Source organism: Lynx canadensis, chromosome C2 (assembly GCF_007474595.2).
Source record: "Lynx canadensis isolate LIC74 chromosome C2, mLynCan4.pri.v2, whole genome shotgun sequence".
Taxonomy (NCBI): Eukaryota; Metazoa; Chordata; class Mammalia; order Carnivora; family Felidae; genus Lynx; species Lynx canadensis.
In genome coordinates this window covers 112,574,065-112,581,107 of record NC_044311.2, presented here as the reverse complement: position 1 = coordinate 112,581,107, position 7,043 = coordinate 112,574,065, and positions in this window count along the sequence as shown.

Sequence of the window (7,043 nt, the reverse complement as noted above, 5' to 3'; positions counted from 1 at the left end):
AGGGAATGGCCCGTGGCTGCTCCTCCCTCTCGATCCCTCCCCTTGGGTGACCCTAATGAACCATCTTCAGGTGAATGCACGGCTTCCATCTCAACTCTGATTTTTCTTTAGCCATTTCTGTTTTTGTACCTCTCTGCCTTCTGTTGAGGCCAAAGCAACATTAATGGTTTTTAACATGTTAGATGGTAGTTTCCCCCCTTGTTTTACCAAAAAACACAGAAAATGAGAAACAAGAACCCTCTCAGGGTCTTTAGAAATAGCACATTTGAAAATTTCAACATAAAGATCTAGTTAAATTCAGACTTAAATTCAGTTAAATTTAATGTGCCAAGTTTTAGATGACAATTTGGTTCTCTGCATTTTAAAATGCATAACTGTTTACAATATTCTGTTTAATGCAGACATGTCACAATGTGCATGATAGATAAAATTAAAGGCTTATTTATATATATTTTTACAGAATATAACACAAACATTGCAGTCAAAGGAGTTGTAAAATCATCTAATTTGACTCACTCATTTTTCAAATAAGGAAATTAAGTGAAGAATCTTATTCAGAAACAAAACTTTTTTTTGGTATTTTTTTAAAGTCATTGAGCTAGTACACATGGACATAATTATAAACATCATTAAATTAAGATAACAATATATTTTTATTTCAGCTAATAAAGTGCTACTGCCCGGAGTCCTCTGAGTGCCTACCTATCAAAACCTTCTGACATCTTCCTCAAAAGCTCCTGGACCCTTCAACATTAAGCAACTAAAAGGTTAACCCTTTACAAGCAAGAGGCCTTTGGGAGCCAGGCACCCCCCCTGACGAGAGTGTCTTTTCAGACTGGCTGGTGCCCAAGAGGGTGCAGGCTGTTAACAGTTTTGAGTATTGTCCCTGCATGCAGCCAATGACAGCAACTTAAATTCCCAGCTGTACTGGACATTTGTTGGTTGACCTAGCATGCATTCTCACACTCCGCTTCCACCCCCAGGCAATCATCTACCTCTTCTTCCTCACACAGCTCGTGTGTTTTGGTAAAGGTTGAACCCACCCTGAGCTCCATGGAAAAGACTCCGTAAACTTCAGGTCCTTGGTACCTTCCATCCTCTGGCCACAGGTATCACAGGGCGAGCATGTGACCAGCCAACCAGGCTATTTGGAATGCTAGGACAACACTGCTCTCTCCCCTCCCAGGCCCTGTTGAAATTTGCAACAACCTTATTAGGAGCAAGAGACCCAGTCTTGGAATGAAATTAACATTGTTGACACTAAAAAGGTACAACAGAAAAACTAAGCAGCACAAAGCAAATCAAAATAAACTGAGTCCTTCCTGGCATGGCTGAACTACTAGATCAACCAATGCTGAAGTCCTCCCGAATTTGGACTTCCCAGTCCCCTGAACCTAAGTATTTCTTTTGTTGTTTAAGTTTATCTGAGTTGGGTTTTCTTTTACCTGAAAGTTTATGGGACCTCATATATTAACACACTGGTCCACCAGCAAAGTTTAGCCAAAGGTCTCCAGTATAGCCCTTTAGTTAATTATACCACAAAGTTATGAAACAAAGCAGAATTTCTCAAAATGTGTTCTGAAGAATGGCTAAAATAAAAAATACAAGAAACAAGTGTTGGCAAGGATGTGGAGAAAAAGGAACCCTCTCACACCGTTGATGGAAATGCAAATTGGGGCAACCACTGTGGAAAACTGTATGGAGGTTTCTCAAAAAAAAAAAATAGAACTACTCTTATGATCCCAAGTACACTACTCGTATTTCCCCAAAGAATACAAAAACATTAATTCAAAGGGATATATGCACCCTATGTTTATAGCAGCATTATTTGCAATAGCAAACTATGGAAGCAGCCCAAGTGTTCATCAACAAATGAAGGGATAAAGAAGGTTGTGATATTATATATATATATATATATATATATATATATATATACTCAATGATAGAAACAATGAAATCTTGCCATTTGCGATGACATGCATGGAGCTAGAGAGTATCATGCTGAGTAAAATAAGTCAGTTGGAGAAAGACAAATACCATATGATCTTACTTACATGTGGAATTTAAGAAACAAACAAACAAGCAAAGAAAAAAAGAGAGGGAAGAGAACGAGACAAACCAAGAACAGAGTCTTAACTGTAGAGAATGAATTGATGATTACTAGAGGGGAGGTAGGTGAGCAGATTGATTCCCTGCCCATGCCGGAGGACCTTGACAGGTTTGTTTGACTTTTCTACTTTTCTTTGGGAAGACCTTTAAATCTCTTTAAAAAGCATTAATTCAGAAAACGAACAACCTCTGTTCTTTCTTCCCTTCACCATTCACCTACTCATCAGCTGCCAGGGTAAAGGTGGGGTGGGGGTAAGTTTTCCAGATTTTGTAGATAAAAATACAGGATCCCTACTTAATTAAATTTCAGATGAATAACGAATAATGTTTAATATCAGTATGTCCCAAATATGCAGAGGATATACTTATAATAAAATTGTTGGGGCGCCTGGGGTGGCTCAGTCGGTTAAGCGTCCGACTTCGGCTCAGGTCATGATCTCATGGTCCGTGAGTTCGAGCCCGCGTCGGCTCTGTGCTGACAGCTCAGAGCCTGGAGCCCTGCTTCGGATTCTGTGTCTTCCTCTCTCTCTGACCCTCCCCGTTCATGCTCTGTCTCTCTCTATCTCAAAAATAAGTAAACATTAAAAAAAAATAAAAAAAATGTTCATACGTTCATCTGAAATTCAAAATTAACTGAGAATCTTGTATTTTATCTGGCAGCCCTAGGTAAGCACAGGGAAAAGAGGTTCCTCTTTTATAGTCCCTACTTTCCTGAGTGCCTTCACATTCCTTGGACAGGGCAAATGGTGAAGATGATTCTTCTATGCCAACTTGGGAAGTTCTTTGGTCCTAGGGGACCTCTCTAGCATCAACTCTCAAGATCTGAAGGATATTCCTCATTCCCTCAGGATGCCCACCCCATGTAGCCCTTAATCTGCCAGCTGTGGGGCCCCACAGCAGTTACAACCCTCTGCATTGTCTCATGGGAAGCAATGAGACATCTTTGCCCCCATGCAGCAGCAAGCTCCTAGATTGGCCACCAAAGCGCTAATGAGCCAACTTTTGCATCTACGTTTCGAGGAGGGCATCGACCTCAGTCTGCAGTGTCCCTGAAATACGGGAGCACATATCTCCTCAAGTAGTCACACTGAAGCCACTGGGGCTTGGTGTTGGAGGGCAGCAACTTTCCCCAGGGGAAAAGGTTGGGGGCCCCATCACACAGCTGCTAGTCTTTCCTCAGAAAATCTCACAAAAACCTCCTCCTCTGAAAGGATCCAAAAATTGTGGAATAGGTTCCCAGATATTTTGCTTGTAGAGTCTGTGCAGGGTGACTTAGCAACTCGCTTGAGAATTCAGCATTTACTTTATCTTGATGCCTAGTTGAAATTTCAATTTTACATTCTGTTATATAGGTTTCTTTTCTGGGAGAATTCTCACAACTTTTAATATAGCATACATTATGAGTCTACAAGAAGGGGTGGGAATTTGCAGTGGTTCCCAAATGTTTTTAATTACATAAACTTTTTTTCTTTTTCTTTCTTTCTTTTTTTTTTTTTTTTTCAGGAGATTTGAATAAAATTGCTGTTTTGTGGCACAGACTTGGGAAGGGATTGTCCTAGAACATATATATTTTGGTGATCAAGAGCAAGATTAAGAGGTCTGAGTCCATATTTGAATTCCAGCTCTTCCACTTACTTACCTTTAGGCCCCAGTTTCTTTATTTAATTATAGAGAATGATATCTACTTTACTGGAGTTGCTGTGGAAGGGAAATTAGTCAAAACATGGCGAAGCCCCTGGAACAGTGCCTGGCACAGAACATGTGCTCAATAAACCTCAGCTGCTATTTGTAGCACCACATCAATAGCAGTAAAAGCAGCAGGTCCCTGGGGCTCCTTAGGTGATCGTTATAAAATGGGCAGAGTTTTAAAAATGCATTGGGACACTGTGTCATTGTGCAAATCCCCAGGTTTCTAATTTTACAGATATGTAAAGCAAATGTTTCCATACATTTGAATATGGCTAAGTGAATCAAAGTGCCCCGGAGAGTCCTTCAAATAATACTACAAAGTTTGTATCCTCTTGTGTTAGAAATACAAAACTTTTTTGAAATGTCGAGCATCATTTTCACAGAGTTAGAAGATTATATAAGTAGGAATTACGTTTATTGTTATCACTGGGTAATTTTTAGAGAAGAGAAAGGGCTTAATTCTGAAAGAAAAAGAACATCCTTAGCAACTTCAGGTGAGAATAATGATTGCAATACACAAAGTTGTGTACTGTATAACCAAATTTCTAAACATGTACCATCATTCGGGTCCTGTGATTTTTCACCAGTCACAGTTCTGCCTGAGGCCACCGTCCCCTGACTGAGCGGTGCCTCCCTTGCATATGAAACTGGGAAAGGCAGAGAGAGAAAACACCAAAAACACCAAGCCCAGCCAGCCCACACCTCAAGACCACTCATTTTAGACACATGGCTGTATCTTAGCTTGGCAGTAAACAGCACAACAAGCAAAGGTGCGCTCTGGATATGCCAGTGAAAAGTCCCAGTCAGAACATTTGGTTCTGAGTAGCGGAGAAACTTTGAGCAATTTCATTCCCAGGTTTTTTTTTTAAATTTTTTTTTTCAACGTTTATTTATTTTTGGGACAGAGAGAGACAGAGCATGAACGGGGGAGGGGGCAGAGGAGAGAGGGAGACACAGAATCGGAAACAGGCTCCAGGCTCTGAGCCATCAGCCCAGAGCCCGAAGCGGGCTCGAACTTATGGACCGCGAGATCGTGACCTGGCTGAAGTCGGACGCTTAACCGACTGCGAAACCCAGGCGCCCCATTCCCAGTTTTGACAGACTGTATTGTTATTATTATGAACTGTGCCTACCGACCCTCAATAAAAATGATGTGTTCAAGAGTCCTAACCATTAGCACCTTGGGATGTGACCCTATTTGAAGACAGGGTCTTCCCAGGGGTAATCAAGTTAAAATGAGGTCTTTAGGGTGGGCTCTGTTCCAATAGGACTGATGTCTCATACAAGGGGGAAATCTGGACACAGACATACACAGGGGAACATGATGGGAAGAGACACAGGGAAAAGATGTTATCTACAAGCCAAGGAATGATGGAAGGCTACCAGAAACTGGACAGAGAAATAGAGCAGATCCTTCCCTAGAGACTTTAGGGGGAGCATGGCCCAGCTGACACTCAGCTTTCAGAATTCTGGCCCCCAGCACTGTGAAAGGACACATCTCTATGGTCCTAAGCCACCCAGTTTGTAGTACAGTTACAGCAACCCCAAGAAAATAATATACTGTATGAAAGTATGTCTCTTCTCCCAACATGCTAATGACTAAACATGGCTGTCCTATACTTTTTCCTGCCTGCTGTCCAACAGCTCATCAAAGCTCAGGACCTCCCCTCTGAAGTTGGTAGAAATTTCACATAAAGAAGCCCACACCACATCATGAAGATACAAGGGAGATAAAAATTAAACTGCAAGAATGCCATTTTAGTACTCTCAACTTTTTTTAAGTTTATTTATTTTTGAGAGGGAGAGAGAAATGATCTGGGGGTAGGTGCAGAGAGAGAGGGAGCCACAGAATCTGAAGCAGGCTCCAGGCTCCGAGCTGTCAGCACATAGCCGGAGTCAGGGCCATGAACCCACAACCACTGAGATCTTGACCTGAGCCGAAGTCGGCATGTTTAACCAACTGAGCCACCCTGGCATCCTTCAACTTTTATTTCAAATGGTTAAGAGAGTATCTCTTTTATTGAAGGGGTCACAGGTATATTCTTCTGAGGTTGCCACATTTAAAAGAAAACATAGTGTTAGAAACCAGCCATGTTACATCCGAATACAGGCATGCTTCAGACATACTACAGGTTCGGTTCCAGACCACTGAAATAAAGCATGTATTGCAATAGAGCCAAGTATATTTTGGTTTCCCAGTGCATATAAAAGTTACATTTACACTATACTATAGTTTATTAAGTACACAAAGCCTAGTGTCTAAAAAATAATATAATACTATAATTAGAAAATACTTCATTGCTAAAATAAAAAGCAAACCATCATCTAAGCTTTCAACAAATCATAACTGCTAATCACAAACCATAACAAATACAATAATAATGAAAAAATTTGAAATATTGCCAGAACAACCAAGATGTAACACAGAGACATGAAGTGAACAAATGCTGTTTGCAAAAATGGCACTGAGGGGCGCCTGGGAGGCTCAGCGGTTAAGCATCTGACTTCAGCTCAGGTCATGATCTCAAGATTCTTGAGTTCAAGCCCTGCATCCGGCTCTGTGCTGACAGCCTGCTTCAGATTCTGTGTCTCCCTCTCTCTCTGCCCCTCCCCTTGCTTGTGCTCTGTCTCTGTCTCTCCAAAAATAAACATTAAAAATTTTAAAATTAAAAAAAAATGCCGCTGATAGACTTGTCCATCACAGAGTTGTCACAAACCTTCAGTTTGTAAAAAAAAAAAAAAAAAAAATGCAGTATCTGTGACGTGCAATAAAGTAGCACACAATAAGATGAGGGGTGCCTCTAAATTTTAATTATAATGTATAAATCCTGGGATCCAAGGAATGATAGCAAAGCTGCAGCCTTTACCAGCATGACTCCATTCCCAGTAACTAACAGGAGAAGGTTGAGCTGGCTCGGCCCTGAACTTGCCAGCCTCTGAGCCACCCTGGTGCCCTCATTCACTGGGCAAGGCTAAAGCAAAGCAGAGGGAAGCAGTGAGCTACTTTCATGGGCTACCTGCCTCAGCATGACCTGACTGACCCCTGGCTATCTGCTGAAAATGTCTTCCCTATAAAAAAAAAAAATGGCAGAAATTTTTGGTGGCTGCATTGTTGTAAGATTCCTGGTAAAGCACATTCCTCAAAGCACACCTCAGAAAATTCTCACAGGAGTTAAAAACATTTTCCCTTTTTCTCTATTGTTCTCTTCTCTTCATTCTTCTTGCAAAACATCCTACAGAGGACT